Source organism: Scardinius erythrophthalmus, assembly GCF_964197995.2.
Source record: "Scardinius erythrophthalmus genome assembly, chromosome: 18".
Classification (NCBI taxonomy): Eukaryota; Metazoa; Chordata; class Actinopteri; order Cypriniformes; family Leuciscidae; genus Scardinius; species Scardinius erythrophthalmus.
In genome coordinates this window covers 30,507,322-30,527,801 of record NC_138238.1, presented here as the reverse complement: position 1 = coordinate 30,527,801, position 20,480 = coordinate 30,507,322, and the positions used below count along the sequence as shown (strand labels likewise).

At 38.4% G+C, this 20,480-nt stretch overlaps 1 protein-coding gene across 3 annotated transcripts in view; it reads left to right on the top strand.

The window, feature by feature from the left end:
- Positions 1 to 14,444: 14,444 nt before the first annotated feature.
- The window catches only part of raraa (retinoic acid receptor, alpha a), a 202,345-nt gene continuing 196,309 nt past the window's right edge, over positions 14,445 to 20,480 (top strand). For 2 of the 3 annotated variants that reach the window (XM_081393226.1, XM_081393227.1), the window contains exon 1: positions 14,445 to 14,691. The gene's annotated coding sequence lies outside the window, so the exon portion shown is untranslated. The remainder of the gene's footprint in view (positions 14,692 to 20,480) is intronic. The other variant, XM_081393229.1, reaches the window with a different exon arrangement.

Sequence of the window (20,480 nt, the reverse complement as noted above, 5' to 3'; positions counted from 1 at the left end):
CATCTTCCATTTCATCCCGATCTCCATAATGTGGTGGTGAGGTCGTAGGAAAAGCTGCACTTGGCTCGTGTTAACTCCCCTTCGGCAACCAGTTATTTAAACGTGAAGGGGCTGGCTGAACAAGTTTACACAGAGAGGATAACGTTTTTGACATTTTTTCAAAACTTGCACCGTGGAACCTATTTAAGAGTTTGCGTTCTCGAGTCCCCAAACACTGTTGTCGTGCAAATTAACGACCAGAACGCATTAAAAGTTTTCTGTTTTCAGTTAAAATGGTGTCATGTAAGCGGACCCTAAGTTAATAACAAATGATTTTGCAACGGAAGTGAATCAATCAAAAACTTACTTTAGCTGGACAATAACTTTATTCTAGAGCTGCTGTTAAGTCAAAGCGCTATATAAATGAAGGTGACTTGACTTGACTTCACTTGACTTGACCACCCGTGACACTTGAGGCCAGGGAGTAAGGTTTACTCACACATTTTTTAGTTTATGAAAGTACACTTTGAAGTACTTATACTCTAAGTATACCACCAGCTTAGTAAGTTTACTTTAAGGTATTTAAGGTACTTTAAGTTTACTTTAAGGTATACTAGTAGTAAACTACTAGTATACCTATTATTTAGTTACACAAATCTTTACAACTGTTACACTTAAGTATAATTTTATATACTAAAAAGTGGGCCAATTTAGTCCCAAGCAGTATTGAAATAGATATAATTATACATAATAAATGCCTCATAACCAACTTGAACCTGTTGCGAACCGCTGCATGTGGAAATCGTCGCGTGAAATTCACAATTGCGTATATTCCTTATGAAATTGCTATATTACGGCAGCAGAAATTAGCTGAATATTAAATGTAATCTTAAATCTTAAGAAAAGGTGCATTATAGCTCAAGCTGCAAGGTTCCTTCACAAAAAAAAAAAAAATGCAGATAGTGCTATGATTATGTGCTAGCAAATGAGAGGTCTGTAATCTGGGTCTGTATAAAAGCTGTTTATTGTGTTTGGACTGGTTTTGAGGATGGCACATTTGCCATTGCTCAATGATTGTGCATATTCATGTGCCTACACGTGTATTATGAATTAGGCAGAATTTGTTGTGAGAATTTGTGTTTAAAAATACGAATAATCCACACAATTATTAGTGAATGAACCCATGTTCATGTTAAATAAAAAAATAAATAAAAAAAATGCAAACAAATGTATTCCAAGCCTGATTAAAATGCATAAGCCTTCAATATGTTGGCATCACAACCAGCACATCCAGCACACACCTTGACTAGTTCTGGCACCACAGTTCTCAATGCAAAATGATAATCATGATTACCGCAGTGTGTATGTGTATAACATCTTTCCAGTGAGCTATAAAGTAAGTGAGACAAATAATGGGAAAGCATGGATCAGGCCGGTGTGTTGCTCCACTCTAGTGTGTTGCATGTGATTCAAAGCTGAAATGGTCTGAATATAAAGCACATATCTGTATCAGAGCAAAGGCTGGAGGTAGTTAGAGAGGCAAGTCATAGGAAAACCAGACAGACTTCATAATATCTTTGAGATAGCATACCAATCACACACATATGCACACCACCGATCTCTATCAAACTTCCATATCTCCCACCACCCACCTGTGCGGAGGAGAAACCATAATGTAGTTTCAGTTTTAGCTTTCCGTTCTCCTCCTCCGCCCATCAACCCCTATGACAGCCTAGTCTTTCGCGGGATCTTGTCCATCTGAAAACATGTGGTAAGCCTTGTGGAATGTTTTAAATGGCTTCCAGATGTGAATGTTAGACAGATTTAACCCTTCCCTAACACTCTCCCAGGAGAACAACAAATTCGGCAGAAAGAATTGTCACAAACGCTCAAGATGCTAATTAGCCTTTATGCTGCTCTAAAAGCATAATATCACATGTCTGGCTATGATGCTTCTACACATCAGCGTCTGGCTTCTTTTATGCGGCCTGTGATAAAAGTATTTTGCTTTTATGCGTGTTTGTGCTACTAAGTAGTTTGCAAATTGGGGGCAGTAAAAAGCTACTCTATATCTCCAGGAATTGACGTGTTGACTGATGACAGAGGCTTACCCACAATCCCTTTCCACTTCAGCAATCTCCACTGTGCTTTTTTGCTTTTATGAGCCATCTTCCTGGCACTGTGCATGTCTTAAAATGTATAGACAGACCCAGTAAGAATCTGTACTTATAATCTAATCATGCTACATTGCTGCTTAGATTGTTACTTTAAAAACTGCACTGTTTTTTTTTTTCAACTGAGCTATTGTCTCACTACTGAAAAATTTGGTTAAAGTCGTGATAAAATTGTATAGTTCTGAGTGTCACAAACTATTGAAAAAGAAAGAATATAGGGACTTGGTTCTATGCATTGGTTGTTGATTGGAGTTTGAGATTGTAGGAGTTGCACTAAAAATGGAGACAGATGAATGCAGGCTTGGAGGGGATAGATTTAAGCGGACTAAATGATTGGAGAAGTCTTGCAAATGTCACCAAACAGAAGTCTGTTGTTTTCACCAGAACAGGGCTCGACATTAAGCCTTTTCATGTGCTTGTCCTTTGGAGAAGTAAATCTGTCATTCACTTGTCCGAGTAAAAAAGTTGCTTGTCCGGAATTTTTGTGCGTGTGTGTGTGTGAGCTGTAAATATAATTTATTCTGAAGAAATATTCTCATCTGTGTTCAATCAGCTCTGATATATTTAAATCTGCATATTGTCATATCTGCACCTTTAAAGAGCACCCCCCCCCCAATCTTATTAAATGTATGCTTCATCTTTCGTTTTAAATTTTTAAATTTGATCAATAAATTAAATTAGAATAGCCTAATAAGATAATATAGGGCTGTTGTTACCCTAGGTAGGGCTGATCAAATTAAATCATTTACACTGAAAATTTACAACTGCATTAAATAATGTTATGAGATTGTTTTAAAAAAAATTGAATATACAAATATGAAATGTTGGAAAGAATGATACTTTTAAACATGAAAGTAAACCGCCAGTAGGATGATATGAGCGAGTCATTGAGTCATTCATTCAAATGATTCGTTCAAACAACTGATTCATTCAAGAATGAGACAGATGTTTATGAATGGGACATTGAATCTTTGACTCAGCCAATTCGTTCAAAACGCTGAATCATTTAGTAATGAAACACGGTTAAGTGTTGCTGTGAGATGCGTTACGGTTCTGCTGTGATCTTTGTTTGGAACTATTTTCGTCAATATTGTATCTAAAATGTAAGTGACTTAATTTGAACTGTTTATTGAACTGTTGTATGAAAGCAATGTCACATTTTCAGTCGTGATGGTATTCAGGAAAACGGCACTCCTTGTGTGAGGTTGCTAAACTGTATCATATGTTAAAATATTAAAACACATTTTGAATTTTGCCACTGGCAGTATGTTGTAACTGAGTTTAAACTGAGTTTACATTTGTTTGGATTTCTCCTCAAGAGGCTGCGCAAGCCTCAACAGCGCAACCTTGTTACCGTCAGTAAATACATTTATTATCCACTAGCCTACTATCGATCGCAACTTACAATAAATATAATACAATCAGAATCATTCTCTCATTTTAGTGATTCCCTAGTTATTTTTTTTGTTATTGACGCTTAATCAGGCTACTTGTCCGGTCGGGCAAGTAAAATTCTCTTTTACTTGTCCCTTCAAAAAATCCACTTGTCCCGGACAGCGTTTTCTTAAATGAAACATGCACAGATGAATTGTTCACAATAAGGCATACGTAGATATAAAGATATGAATTTTCATCTCATGATTACTTATACGGTACCGTACTTACTAATGTCAATACTTTTTGTTCAGTGTGGTGTCTGGTATGTGTGAAATGTTTAGTCTGGTTGTTTTGCTATGCAGCTGATCTCTTGTGCAAAGTTTTGAAACGGACTTCCAGACATTCACACCACTTCTGCCACTACTGTGGTACCTTTATATTGTATCTGTCACTTTCCCATTCATGGATTAAACCTTGTCCTGGTTTAAACCACATATCTAGAAACAAGCATTTAGATCTGAGATGTTGCCATTTGACATAAGACATCTTTGTTTAGACATCATCTTAAACTCAACAGAAAGAATTTAGAATTAAGACATAATTATCTACTTAAAGCATTAGTTGTGTTCAAAACCTAATGAGCTGCCTTGCTGTCTACATATGAAGCATGCATGTAAAGCACACAAGAAACTATGCTTACAGATTATTATATATAGTTTGTTGCTAGCTTGTTGCTAAGCTAGACAAGCTTACTTAGAATATCAAAATCATCTGCGAGTGGTAGATCCTTTTCCTATTTAGCACCCAAAACTCTGGAATGGTCTTCCTAACATTGTTCGGGAAGCAGACACATTCTGTCAGTTTACATCTACATTAAAAACACATCTAACCTAACCATCTAACTTATGACAAACTATCACATTTCTATAAATTCAAATCTGTCAAACGACTGTATCTGCATTAAGTAGGTCAACTGAAACCAGGAACACTTCCCACAACAACAAATGTACTTGTTCCATCTTAAGAAGAATGGCATCTACGCTAATATTAGTGTCGTGATCACCAGCTGGAGTGCCCCACTCCATCTGGTGATCGTGACAATTAGTTTGCCTGTCTCATCCTTATCCCAAGGTTACTGTAGTCAGCCAGATCTGGTCCGTTTCCAGATCATATGGTGGACCTGCACCTAGACACAACCACAACAAAGCCCTGAATGTCAGCAGAGACCATGTCAATTAGACCATTCCCTGAAAGATTATGAAGACCTTGTTGACACGTCAGCCAACAGCACAGATCCTCAGCAAAGACCACGAGAACCAGACAAGTTCTCTGCAGACCTATGATAAATCCCATCTTCAAGCAAAAGGAACTGGATGAAATATATTAAATGATACCAATCCACAATTTGACATCTGACTTGTTATTATTCAATATTACATGTAAAGTGTAACTGCAAACTCATCATTATAAATGTTGGTTACACTTTATTTTAAGGTGTCCTTGTTACAGTGTCATTATTTAAGTACTGAGTAATTGTCACAATCAGAAGAAGGCAGACAAGGTTGTGGTGAATATCAACAAGTTTATTTAAAGTGCAGAGGGTGAGTGATGCAGTGAGATGATACAGATGCGATGATAACTGAATTTGGACTATGGTGAGGACTTTGTCGTTGCAGGAATGAAGAGGACGAGATGAATCAGGGCGATGAAGATCAGCGATGACGGGAAGATCAGAACTTCAGGTAAGTAATTGGAAATGACGGTCACTCGGTTGAGCAGTCTGTTGCGCTAGTCAAAGACGAGGAAAATAAACAGCAACAGTGTCTCAGGTGAGTTGACTGTAGCACTTTTCATAGTACTAGTCAAAGACGAGACCAGACACCGGTGAACTGCTGAGGAATGTGTTAAATAGGGTCGGAATAATGATCAGCGATGATTGGTGACAGGTGACGGTGATCTGTGATTGGAAAGTGCATGCAGGTGAGGGCCAGGGAGGATGATGGGAAATGTAGTGATTGACTGGAAACCGTGACAGTAATGTTAATTAGGTACATGTACTTACTATAGGGTTAGGGTTAGGATAAGGTTTGTTGCAAATGTGTTATATTTGCTAGACAGAGTCAAATGTTGAAAATGAATGATAAATTGATTTATAAATGTAATTTAATTCTTTCAACAACTTCTTCAGATGCAGTTTTATTCTTATTCTTATTATATTTAAGTTAGGAAATGAAAAATTATGATGACTGAACCCATGACATGTATTATATAACATTTAGATGACTTTCCTCATGTCTTAGTCTTAGATTTTAATCGATGTGATGTTGCTATACTTCTGCCGAATCTGGAGCAATATGTCACGTCTGTCACTAGGCTGGACAAAACACTGGACTTGGTATGGAAATATACAGTACCAAGAGCTTACATCTCTAAGGTACGCCCCCCTCTTGGTCATTCTGATCATAATGCTGTTCTGCTTCTACCTCGATTTAAGCGAAAATAAAAAACTGACAAAGAAACTGACATTCTAAAAGGATGTTTTGATGTTACAGATTGAAATGTAGTATTTTAAGGACTGTGGAAATGATTTAGATATGCTCCAAATGGGTATGTAGATTTTTGTGTAGACAGTGTCATTCCTGTAAAAAGCCCTGGGATACAAAAGACCTGAAACATTGTAAAAAAAAAAAAAAAAAAAAAAAAAAAGTAGCCTTTTTAAATGGAAATATGATGTAAAACTTTTACAGAAAGAAATGAAGCCATAAAAAAAAAAAAAAAAAAAAAAAAAGGAGCCAATACAGTAATATAAACGTAAGGTTGAGGAAACATTTACAATGGGTAATGCACGGATGGCCTGTCGGGGCATAAACACTATGATGGGAAGAAATCAGAAGCAACACAATATCCAGTCCACTGATTCTGACTGTTTTGCAACCGAATTGAATACATTTTATGTTTGTTTTAATAATAGCTATTCAGATGAGCACTGGACTCCTACAGAGCATCCTGACTTTCCCCCCATAATAATTGAGGAACAGATTGTGGAAAAGGTTTTAATGCAAGTCAAACCCCAAAAGACATAATCAGGGCCGGATGGAATAAAGGGCAAAGTACTGAGGGAATGTGGAACTCAGTTGAAGGGAGTGTTGACACAACTTTTTTCAGCTGTCTCTTGACTTTAATGTTGTACCACAGGCCTAGAAGGAAAGTACCATCATCTCATTACTAAAAAGGGCTCATGCTAAGGAGCTTGAGGACTATAGACCAGTGGCTTTAACATCTGTGCTCTGCAAGTGCATGGAGAGAGTGGTTTGTCAGCAACTCTCCCAGGCAATGACTGGTAAACTTGACCCTGTGCAACTTGCTAATAGAACTGGGCGCGGAGTTGAAGATTGCATTTGGACTTGGCAAACTCATGCGTTAAGATTTTATTTATGGACTTTACTTCTGCTTTTAACAATGTGAATATAAACACACTTCGGATGCTTCTGGAGAACCTACAGGAGCACCAAACAGTGATTTTATGCATTAATAGTTTTTTTTTTACGGGACCGTCCATGTGCTGGTAAATGGCAAAAAGTCAGAGAATGTGGTTTTAAAAACTGGTCATTTTTTGTATCTTAAATTGTTGTTGTCTTGTATTGTTTGTTGAGCCTTTGATTAAAGACAAATGTCTACCCCTATGGGGATAGACAATAAAGCTTTTTGAATTTGAATTACACAAACAATATTTTAGGTTCCACCGTTTAAATTCCAGCAGCATGAATGTCTCCTAAGGCAGGCATGGGGCTCTTTAAAAAGCTTTATTTCTGTGCGGAAGACACTTTACAATGTGTGAAAAGGGGCTCATTTACAACAAGTTAAATCTGGAACATAACATCCTAGACTTCCTCAACGTCTGTAGTTTCCATTACAGTCAGTGCATGAGTCAAAGAGATCAGACAAAATTACACAATAATGGCAAATATGCAACAGGGCAATTAGTCCATGCAAGGTAACAGAGAAACGTCAGGACAGTAGTAGTTTTAGTTCTGTGCAAGCACTTTATATGTGTACAAGTGTTTTCTCCATGAAAGCCTGTCTGTTGTCTCTTTAAACTAATTTATGCCCAGTTTCACAGACAAGGCTTAAACCTATTCCCAGACTAAAATGCATGTTTGAGCTGTTTTAACTGAAAGCAACTTGCACTGACATATCCTAAAATATTAAAAAATTTTAAACTAATTTAACTATGGCCTAATCCTGACTTAATCTAACCAGGCTTTTATGTTTTAAGGCAAAAAAAAATTGTCAGAACAATTATGTATGTCTTGTATTCAAAAATGATTGTCAGGCTATTAAACACCATTGATTTATAATGCTATATCTTTAACATGTAAAGATACAGCAACATAGAGCACTGTTCACATTTTTTTTCCCATAATCTGGTGTATTTCCAAGTGAAACTGCATTTAAAAATAAAAGTAAAATAGGATGAGGCATGATTTTACCAGTTTTTTTTTTTTTTTTTTTTTTTTTTTATCATGACCAATGTGTGTTTCATACAATAATACATCCTGGTGGTTGGTGGGAAAGGGTTAAACGTATAAGAGGTCAAAATATAAGATAAATATAATATTTTTTGTTTGTCATACACATACCCTGCATCCCATTGTGCATACTATCCACACTTTCCACCCTAAATACTATTGAAAATGACTAATGTCACATACTATTTAGGATGCAGAGTATGCACATTGGGACGCAGACATACTCACCGATAGATTTATTAGATAAACTGGTTCAACAGCTTGTTAACGCAAATATCTAATCAGGAAATCACATGGCAGCAACTCATTTAGGCATGCAGACATGTCCAAGAGGATCTGCTGAAGTTCAAACTGAGCATCAGAATGGGGAAGAAAGGTGATTTAAGTGACTTTGAATGTGGCATGGTTGTTGTTGGTGGTCTGAGTATTTCAGAAACTGCTGATCTACTGGGATTTTCATGTACAACCATCTCTAGAGTTTACAGAGAATAGTCAGAAAAAGAGAAAATATCCAGCGAGCGGTAGTTCTGTGGGTGAAAATGCCTTATTGATGCCAGACTGGTTCGAGCTGATAGAAAGGCGACAGCAACTCAAATAAGCACTTTGTAGCAACTCATAATGTAATAACTGCACATAATGTAGAATATGCACATAATGTAATAAGTATTATTGTAATAAAATATTTGGTTACACTTTATTTCGATAGTCCACTTTAGACATTCTACTAACTATAAGTAACTTTTCAACTACATGTCAACTAACTCTCATAAGAGTATTTGTAGACTGTGAGTAGACTGTTAGGTTAGGGTTCGGGTTAGGAGAATAAGTTGACATGTAGTTGTCACAAGTTACTTGTCATATAGTATAGGCTTTTAAACATAAAAACATTGGTTTTCCCTTACAGTATATTTGTAGAGTCTTGAACTACCTACGAAATGCACCGGATTTAAATATTCATGCAATTATTATTATTGCTATTATTATTATTATTATTATTATTATTATTATTGATGTTGATATTATTATTATCATGGTACATTACTTCTTATATATACAGTACATACACACACACACACACACACACACACACACACACACACACACACAAGCAAGAAAATGTTTTCAGAACTACATCTTCAGACAAACAGTATAACAGTCCAACCTTATATTCAAAGTAAAAGAATGTTAGATGTTAAAAAGCAACATTGAATCGTGTGATGTTTATTTCTTCAAGTAGATGTCCTTTATGGTAAACCATCCACAGAACACGTCTCATTACAATCCATGCCCACATCCAGCGAATATGCTGACCAAACAGCTTCTTTAGTTTTTGAGCAAGGCCACTAGTGCGTCCAGCTCCTTTGTACAGCTTTATCTCGCTAATGCAACAGTCCTCATCCATCTCAAGTTGCAAAAGATCTACCAAAGCTCCCCTGATATACTGCATATTCTTGACAAAAATGGCTGGGTAAGCTCTCTGAAAATGGTAGAGACTCTATTAAAAGTGTGAAGCATAGACATGTCCATGGACAGACACATCTTAATAATAGATGAAAGTATGTTCAGAGGCAAATATGGGCTAACAAGCAGAGAGTCAAGACTAACATTAGCATTGACACAAGGATAACTGTTAGTGTCACTGAATAAAGCCAGAGGAAAACCAAAGTTGCAACTCTGCCTCCTTAATAAATTGAATGAATGGAGATACTGGCCCATGAAGACTAACAGTGGTCCCCATGACCTACTGCAGTGTGGCCCAGAATAAGCAATGGTAGACCTGCACTTGAGTGAGATGGGGATAGTCGCTTCTACACCAAGTGTTGATACAACGAGAAACTGTACATTGAATATTATGGATGCTCTTTGATGTGTTAACTAGTGTAACGCTGCTGGCTGAATGATAGGAGGAAGCAGGATCCACATGCAGCAAACTTTATTTAATAAACCAAAACCTAGACAAACTCAGACTCGGGAAACAGGACACAGGAACCAAACAGCCAACATACACAAACAAGAACCCACAAACACTAAAACAAGATACAGGGTTTAAATACAGAGACTAACAAGCTAAACAAGATAACAAGGGGGCGTGGTTAATCTGAAACACCTGGGGAGACTAATAAACAAGAAAGACTACAAAGGACTACAAAACATGGCACAGAACAGGAAATAACAAAAATGCACACCAGACAAGGGAAACACAGGACAGGAATCATGACATAGCCCCCCACTTAAGGAGCAGATTCCAGATGCTCCTCAGGAAATAGTTCAGGAGGGTGGTGGAGCGGAGGCGGACCCGGGGGCGGGATGGAGGGCCAGGCCCGTGGAACGGCAGAGGGCCTGGAGACTGTGGCAGAACGGGAGACCAGGGCGGATCAGGCTGTGCAGGCGGCCAGGGCAGTGCTGGCAGCCAGGGCAGTGCTGGCTGAGGAGACGGCCACGGCGGAGACGACCCTTCAGGCGGCCAGGGCGGAGACGACCCTTCAGGCGGCCACGGCGGAGACGACCCTTCAGGCGGCCAGGGCGGAGACGACCCTTCAGGCGGCCAGGGCGGAGACGACCCTTCAGGCGGCCAGGGCGGAGACGACCCTTCAGGCGGCCAGGGCGGAGACGACCCTTCAGGCGGCCAGGGCGGAGACGACCCTTCAGGCGGCCAGGGCGGAGACGACCCTTCAGGCGGCCAGGGCGGAGACGACCCTTCAGGCGGCCAGGGCGGAGACGACCCTTCAGGCGGCCACGGCGGAGACGACCCTTCAGGCGGCCAGGGCGGAGACGACCCTTCAGGCGGCCAGGGCGGAGACGACCCTTCAGGCGGCCAGGGCGGAGACGACCCTTCAGGCGGCAGGACCAGTGGCGAAGAGGGCTCTGAGCTGGGCCGGACCAGCAGCGAAGAGGGCTTTGAACTGGGCAGGACCAGCGGCGAAGAGGGCTCTGAGCTGGGCCGGACCAGCGGCGAAGAGGGCTTTGAGCTGGGCAGGACCAGCGGCGAAGAGGACTCTGAGCTGGGCAGGACCAGCGGCGAAGAGGGCTCTGAGCTGGGCAGGACCAGCGGCGAAGAGGGCTCTGAGCTGGGCAGGACCAGCGGCGAAGAGGGCTCTGAGCTGGGCGGGACCAGCGTTGAAGGAGACTCTGAGCTGGGCGGGACCAGCGGTGAAGAGGACTCTGAGCTGGGCGGGACCAGCGGCGAAGAGGGCTCTGAGCTGGGCGGGACCAGCGTTGAAGGAGACTCTGAGCTGGGCGGGACCAGCGGTGAAGAGGACTCTGAGCTGGATGGGACCAGCGGCGAAGGAGACTCTGAGCTGGGCGGGACCAGCGGTGAAGGAGACTCTGAGCTGGGCGGGACCAGCGGCGAAGGAGACTCTGAGCTGGGCGGGACCAGCGGCGAAGGAGACTCTGGGATGGCGTGAAGCTCTGGATCGGCAGAAGTGACGTGAACAGTCTCTGGATCAACAGAAGCGACGTGAACAGTCTCTGGATCAGCAGAAGTGACGTGAACAGTCTCTGGATCAGCAGAAGCGACGTGAACAGTCTCTGGATCAGCAGAAGTGACGTGAACAGTCTCTGGATCAGCCGAAGTGACGTGATCAGCAGAAGCGACGTGAACAGTCTCTGGATCAGCAGAAGCGACGTGAACAGTCTCTGGATCAGCAGAAGCGACGACGTGAACAGTCTCTGGATCAGTGGAAGTGACGTGAACAGTCTCTGGATCAGCAGAAGCGACGTGAAGAAGCTCAGGTTCAGGAACAGGCTCAGACTCAGGAACAGATGCGGTCTCAGGAACAGACAGAGGCTCAGGAAGCGTGGCGGCGGCCATCCTTGGAACCAGAATCAGGCGTGGCCGCCTTCTTGGCTGGAGATTCTCAGACAACGTGGTGGCGGCCATCCTGGGAACCAGAATCAGACGTGGCCGCCATCTTGGCTGGAGACTCCCCAAAGCTGCTGCTGGATCCATTGAGTGGTGGGTTCTTCTGTAACGCTGCTGGCTGAATGATAGGAGGAAGCAGGATCCACATGCAGCAAACTTTATTTAATAAACCAAAACCTAGACAAACTCAGACTCGGGAAACAGGACACAGGAACCAAACAGCCAACATACACAAACAAGAACCCACAAACACTAAAACAAGATACAGGGTTTAAATACAGAGACTAACAAGCTAAACAAGATAACAAGGGGGCGTGGTTAATCTGAAACACCTGGGGAGACTAATAAACAAGAAAGACTACAAAGGACTACAAAACATGGCACAGAACAGGAAATAACAAAAATGCACACCAGACAAGGGAAACACAGGACAGGAATCATGACAACTAGCTCTTATAACAACCATTTAAATGACTATACCTCAAAAATCCTTTAAAAAAAAGTATATAATAAGAGTGGAAACTTACTTTTTTTTTTATCATTAAAACTTAAAATGTTTTTCTGGGTCAAAGCAACTCAAAATGATGGAGCATGTCATAATCACAAAATATTTAATAATTGTTTTTTTTATAGATTATTATAAGATATTTATAAAAATAAAAGTTCACAATGTAGCCTAATAAGCCTAATTTTCCCTTAACGTAATATCTTATTTTAAATAAACTTCTTATTTTACATAAACTATTATTATGTTTTGTGCTCAAATTTATTAAATTGAAAGATAATTATCATATTGTAAACACTGTTTTACATTATGTGCTGGTTATGAACTATGATTACTTTATAAGTTGCCACAGTGTGTTCATATTGTAATAAATTAATAACCTATTACATTATGTGACAAATTGTTATTACATTGAAAATGAATTATTACATTATGAGCACAAGATTTTATTACGTTTTGAGAAAATTATTACATTATGAGCATTTTATTACAGTAATAATAACGTAATAATTATTATGTGCAGTTTTTATATTATGTGCTGTTATTACATTATGAGTTGTTACACACTTGTTACCACCGAGATATGCAGAAGACCATCGAACCTTGAAGCAGATGGGCTACAGTAGCAGAAGACCCCACCGGTGCCACTCCTGTCAGATAAGAACAGAAACTGAGGCTACAATTCACACGGGCTCAGCAAAATTGGACAATAGAAGATTGGGAAAAAAAGTGCCTGGTCTGATGAGTCTCAATTTCTGCTGCAACATTCAGATGATACGGTCAGAATTTGGCGTAAACAACATGAAAGAATGGATCCATCCTGCCTTGTATCAATGGTTCAGGCTGGTGGTGGTGGTGTATTGGTGTGTGGGGGATGTTTTCTTGGCACACTTCGGACCCCTTAGTACCTACTGAGCATCGTTTAAACACCACCTGAGTATTGTCCATCCCTTTATGACCACAGTGTACTCATCTTCTGATGGCTACTTTCAGCAGTATAACGCACCATTTTAAAAAACTGGTTTCTTGATCATGAATATAACAATGAGTTCATATACTCAAATGTCACAGTCACTTGATCTTAATCCAATAGGGCACCTCTAGGATGTGGTGGAACGGGATTCACACCATGAATATATATATAGCATATATATATGAAGAGTTCAGATGCAAAAGCCTCTAAGTGCCATCTGAAATTTTCTTATAGAATGATCATTTTTATCAAGCTCCTATATTTAAGTTCAGTAATTTCACTTAAATGGCAATGAAAATTACCTATTAATTGTCATTTAAGTGAAATTACCGAACTTAAATATACGAGCTTGATAAAAATGATCATTCTATAAGAAAATTTCAGATGGCACTTAAACATGTCAACATGTGAAGAAGCCCTGCTATAGTGTCTCTATGAATAGGCTTCTGGTGAGATGTTAAACTGAGGTCCCGACTCTCTGGGGTCCCTAAAAAAAATCCCAAGTCACTTCTCGTAAAGAGTGTCCTGTCCAGATTCCATCCATTGGTCCTTATCAGTCATGGCCTCCTAATAATCCCAATCGTTTGAATTGGCTCTATCACTCTCTCTCCAATCATCATTCATGAAGAAACATTAATCAAAACTTAGAAAATGTATTGCAAATATATGCCCTAATGCAGGGGCTTTCAATCTGGGGTCTAGAGAATGAGAACCCCAGGATTCTCTGTCTGTGTAAAAATAAACAAATTACATTTAAATTGATTTAAATAAATAAATGATTCAAATGAATAAAATAAAATAAAAACAACAGAAATGTTGATTTAAATAACTGAACAATTAAAACGTCGACTGAAATAACTAAATAGCCTACATTTTAAAATGATTACTATAGTGAACAGAAAACTACTACTGTTTGTAATTATTATGATTGAAAGTTTTGATATGTTGTTATATCAGAAGCACAGGCTGCCAGTGATGGAAACCGTCAAAGATGGAGATGAGAGAGTTAACGGGACTTTGAGGAAACGGGGCGGGTTCATTCACTCGTGTTGGGTTTCACAGACACACACACACACACACACACACACACACTCAGCACACATGACTCTCAAATGGCCGCTGCTTCATACGGGGTCCTGTCTCAACTACAACTAAAAGACACCTAAAGGTCCTCAATGACACGTTTATTGCTCTTTTGTTGAGCAGACGGGGAAGTTTACTGCAGCATCAAACTGTGCGGCAGGAGTTGAGGCGGTGAGCGGCGGCGGGGGCGGAGTCAACAGGTTCAGGTATTTATTCAAGCTCTTCTTTACTCTCACCTTTACTAAAGAACTGCTGAAGACAATACATCATGCTAGAGATGATTTCTTTAGGGACCAAATAGGCACCATGACACTGCGAGATAAGTTTTACACGAACAGTCCCATAATACTGAATAATATGGCCAGCGTCTCAAAGCACTACACCTAGACATATTTTTGGGGTATTTACCTCAAATAATTGTGGTCTTGGTAGGCAGCTCTGTATGTTTTCACTGTCGTTGTAAAAATGTTGATAGTTGTTGTACTGTCTAGAACAAGTGTGGACTACGTTCAAAAGTTGCTCATCATTTCACTGTTGCGCTGAAACAGACGCTTTTGACAGACAGCTGTAGCGCAAATGTGAACCTATGCTCATTTTATCGAAACTTATATTTACCGATTCTACTGTATCTTCCATTTCTTGTTTCCTTTTAGATTTGTAATTGCTGTAGTTTGGTAAATGATACTTACAAAAGTGGATGTACTTCCATTGTCATGGAACTGAATGAATGATTGACTGATTTCCATAGGCTATAATATGAAACCTACAGTAGCCTAGGTAGTCAACTTTAAAAAATAGACGTGCATGGCCCCACGTCCAATATACTGTAATACTATGGTAGTTTGTATAAAATTCAATTAATACAGGATCTAGGCCTATATGTCATTTATTTGGTTGGTTACTGTGGTAACTAAACTAACTGGATTCCACGTTTTTTTAAAGAGCAATGACCATTATGCCCTTCAATATTCAAGGTGGTCATTTTGTATGAATTTATACAAAATTATTCATAAGGAAACATGCGATTTTTATGGAAAAAAGTATCTCCACTCCCAAACCTAACCATAAGTGGAAAACAATCTAGATTGTAAATTCGCCAAAAATAATAATAGTTACTAATTGCCACGAGAGAGTGTTGAGTTTTTTTGTTAATGGATTCTTATGTACATTTGGTCCTCCCAAACATTTGGTTACATCCTTGATGAAGATTAACAAGGCAATTGGCAAATTCTTAGTGAAGAACTACAACTCCATAATCCAAAGGATCAGGCAGAGAAGTAGCTGTTACCATGGAAGCATGAATTATGATATATCAAAATATATCCAGTACCAAAGGCTGCTGAGAAAGTAAGAGCTTAGGTATATCATAACCATAAGTTACCAAATGATAGGAAAAACTCAGCAAGTCTGGCAAGCTGAAGGTAGGAATTTGTCTTCATATGAATATAAATGGATAGACTGGAAATTGCTTATTGTTGCAATGGATATAATTATATGGGCAAATATATATTTTGTTAGGGCTGCACAATATATCAAAATTATCGAAATATCGCAAATGTATATATCACGATATGCATATCACAACAGCTTGCAATAACATTGGTCATGAACAAAAGACAAAATCACTCACTGCTCTTGGCTGAATAACTTTTGTAGCTTTAATAAGAATCAGTATATGTTTAATTCATACAGTGAAAACTACGCAGTGTTTTATTTTTACATATGTTTATTCATGTTCTGTTGTTAAATAAACCTAATGTGGTTTACACTGATGTTAAAATAACACTTCTTATGCTACAGTAAAACACTGATGTTCACTTTCAGAAGTTGTAGGGATGTTTTCTTGTCAAAAAAAGAATGTGAGACACGTATGTAGGTTATATAATTTTAAATATATTTTAAAGATTATTTAAGTTTATTTTACACACATTAAGCATTATCGTATCGCATATCGAAAATCGCATTATTTATCGCATATCGCATTTTTCTTCAATATCATGCAGCCCTAATTTTTGTACTGTCAAGGTTTTTATTTAATATACAGTATTTGTCCCATTTAGTCACAGGTGAATACTGAATACTGTGAAACACAATGAAATGAAGCCATTATTCAGTAGAATTTTTGGGGGATATACAACTTGTTTGTCATGTTACCTTGTAGGTAATTAAATCAAGGTCATAGTACAATACACTCTTCTCACACTGCCCTGTTCATTACTGTCAAGTGGTGTTTGAGTTCAGAGCTATCGTATTTACACTTTAAACATCCCCTCGTGTCAGATAACTCTTGTATGTGCTGGTTGTTTTGGCCATGATTTCAATGTCAAACAGCTGTTACGTATTGTGTGTTGATATACAATACTAATGCAAACAATGTCCAATACAACAAACAGGTAATAGCGGCTATATATATTTCACTGTTTGTGTTCCGTTGTTTGACGTTCCAACATGAGTGACGCACATTCAGCTCTTTCTTCGTCTCCTGATGAGCACTTGTTCTTCGTCCACTTCTCAAACCAATGAGTAAGACCCGTGTCAGCATGGGATGGAAAAAGCATTCTGGCATTAAGAACATGATAGTGACTCAACATCTCCTTGCAATTGACATTTAATTAGAATTTCAATTGCTCTGTTTTTAATTTCAGTTGTTTTTGCATGGTTTATGGACCAGATTGTTTTGCACATGGAATCATACATGCATCTGGAATGGTTGACTGTAACATGAGAGAGCTTCTACTATTGTAGAGTATAGAGTATAATTGCTTCATTTTGGACCCGATAAACCTCTTTATAGCTTTTAGAATGGACTTATTATATCACATAGCCATATTTTTCAAAGGAGATTTTCTTTGCTCTTTGACTTTGTTGATTGATACATTATATTTCATTATGTTGAGTATGTGTGCGGAGAGCTTTGTTTACTGTAAAAAAATCTAGCTAGCTACTTGAACAATAACATCTGTTTTAATGAAACTCACACAGTGACACAATAAGTTCTACGTTCTAATAAATGCTGTTCTTTTGAACTTTCTATTCATCAAGGGTTACAGAAAAAGAGTCTGGCATAGTTTCCTCAAAAATACGATGCGACACAACTGTTTTCAACATTATACATAATAATAAGAAATGTTTTTTTGAGCAGCAAATCAGCATATTAGAATGATGTATGAAGGATCACTGCAGACTGGAGTAATGATGCTGAAAACTCAGCTTTGCATCACAGGAATAAATTACATTTTAAAATATATTTAAATAGAAAACAGTTATATTAAATTGTAAAAATATTTCACAATATATGTTTATTTTTTGTGTATTTTTGATCACATAAATGCAGTCTTGGTGAGCATGAAAGACTTCTTTCAAATATGTAGAAAATCTTCATACAATAACAGCCTGATAACAGACGGAACTGACAGAACAGAACATACAGACCTGTATGGGATCAAATTCCCGCCAAATATATAGCGGTCGCGTATAAAAAAATAATAAGCGTAAATCAAAAATTTAAAAACACATGTAAAAATATATTGCACAAACTGAAAAAAAGAATGCAAAATGATCAGAATAGCAAACAACGTGGTCACGGATCAAAATATAATAAGCGTGAATAAAGAAATAACAAGCATGAATAAAAACTTTAAACACATTAAAAGTTATTTTGCACAAAACTTAAACTTATGGTCATGCTTTGTTAAAAAGTATGGTTTTATTACTGTGTACTTTGTGCTTTCTTGCATTTTCTGCTCATATTTTACTCTTTTGTACGCTTGTGATGTTTTTCTCTTCGCTCTTCTTTCTATGTTCTGCGCTTGCTCTTCCAAATGTTGCAGTTCGAGTTTCATGTAAATTAGGGCGGGCTTAAGCGTCACCATTGGTCCACTAGTTCTAGATTGACAGATACTCCTCTAGCCAATCAATCGAAGAGGTGAGTTGACGTCACACCAATGCGACTCGTGGCTACTGATGCTTACTTGTTATACAGGGGAAGACGACCATCAACAGGACACCTTTAAACTGCATGTGTGCCTGCAACTCAAACTGTTGCCAGTATACGTATACCTGGCAATATGGTATAGTTAAATTCGTCATCCTAACAACGACCTGTTACAGTTATGCCTGTCTGATGATCCATCATTCACCTCTAATGCACTGAACCTGGCACCGCGAACGTCGATCTTCTCCGAGCAGCCACCACCTCCTGGCCGTTTTACTTTCATATTTAATCAATAACAAGGATGTGTAATGTCGGTCCTGACTCCTGGGTGCAGAGTTTAGCTCCTTCAACCCTGAACCAGCTAATCATCGTCTTTAGGATATTTAAGACAGGTGAGGTTTTTAATCGGAGTTGACGCTAAACTCTGCAGGACAGCGGCACTCTAGAAACAGCGTTACCTATCGCTGATGGAGATGTTACTGTATTCAAATTTTAAGCTATATTTAAAACATTAATTCTAAAGTAATATGCAATTATGTAGCTATGTAAGTAAACACAGTAAGTTTGTAATAAATCACTGTATTAAATTCAACTGGTTTCTCTATATCTTCTCTGTAACACAATCATTTTCAATAATCTTGTCAAATTTGGCGAGGTTAATAAAAAAAAGGTAGGCAATGCGTAGCGGCGAAAGGTCAAAGTCCTAAAGTCTTCAGACAATGGCCGTTTTTAACTTAGTTTTTGCGACGAATTGTAGTGTTTCATAATTGCAGGATGTTTCGCTAAACAGCAGCCTTAACATATTGGCATCATGAGCCAAGTAATATTGTTTAACACCAATTACCTGTGTGCACATTAACATTCTCATGTATCTAAAAAAAAATTTAATTTAATTATTTATGTCCAGAGTTCAGATAGCTTTACTGCTTGAAAGTCTTTGTAAAGTTAAATTGAACTGCCGTCTTCCCTTGTAAGTGTAGCACTCCTGAAAAAGAGTATAATGATTAAAGAAAAATGAAACAAAAGAGAGTGCAGCAGTGCTTCTTTGTTGTTATATTTACTCAGAATGAAGTGCTTCACGGGCGCGCACCACCCACTGAAGTGTGCGGTGACGTAATCACGCTGGTATGCCAAGCGAAAATAATTAATTTAATAAATGCACATATCAAAGCACAAATAAGAAATTGAACAGTATATAAAAGTATTAGAAAATAACATTTTAGTATATTATAATGGGATTGAACTTAGAAATTGTACAAACATAAACAGCTTGTACCACGAGTCGCATTAGTGTGACGTCAACTCCCCTCTTCGATTGATTGGCTAGAGGAGTATCTGTCAATCTAGAACTAGTGGACCAATGGTGACGCTTAAGCCCGCCCTAATTTACATGAAACTCGAACTGCAACATTTGGAAGAGCAAGCGCAGAACATAGAAAGAAGAGCGAAGAGAAAAACTTCACAAGCGTACAAAAGAGTAAAATATGAGCAGAAAATGCAAGAAAGCACAAAGTACACAGTAATAAAACCATACTTTTTAACAAAGCATGACCATAAGTTTAAGTTTTGCGCAAAATAACTTTTAATGTGTTTAAAGTTTTTATTCACGCTTATTATATTTTGATCCGTGACCACGTTGTTTGCTATTCTGATCATTTTGCATTATTTTTTTCAGTTTGTGCAATATATTTTTACATGTGTTTTTAAATTTTTGATTCACGCTTATTATTTTTTTATACGTGACCACTATATATTTGGCGGGAATTTGATCCCATAGACCTGTAATAATTATCATTCTGATAGTCAAGTCAAATATATATATATAGTGCTTTTCACAATTCACATTGTTTTAAAGCAGGTTTAAAGAAAATCAAGTTGTTAAGTTTAAAAGACTTTATAGTTGTATTTAGCAGATTAGAACGTTACATTTTGCAACAATAACATGCTTCTATATCCAACATTATATAAAGAGCTGTGTGATAGTATAGTTACATTTTGTGGCAATAAACTGTTTACACAATGATAGTACAATTTTGTGTAGCACTTTATTTTAGTCATGTT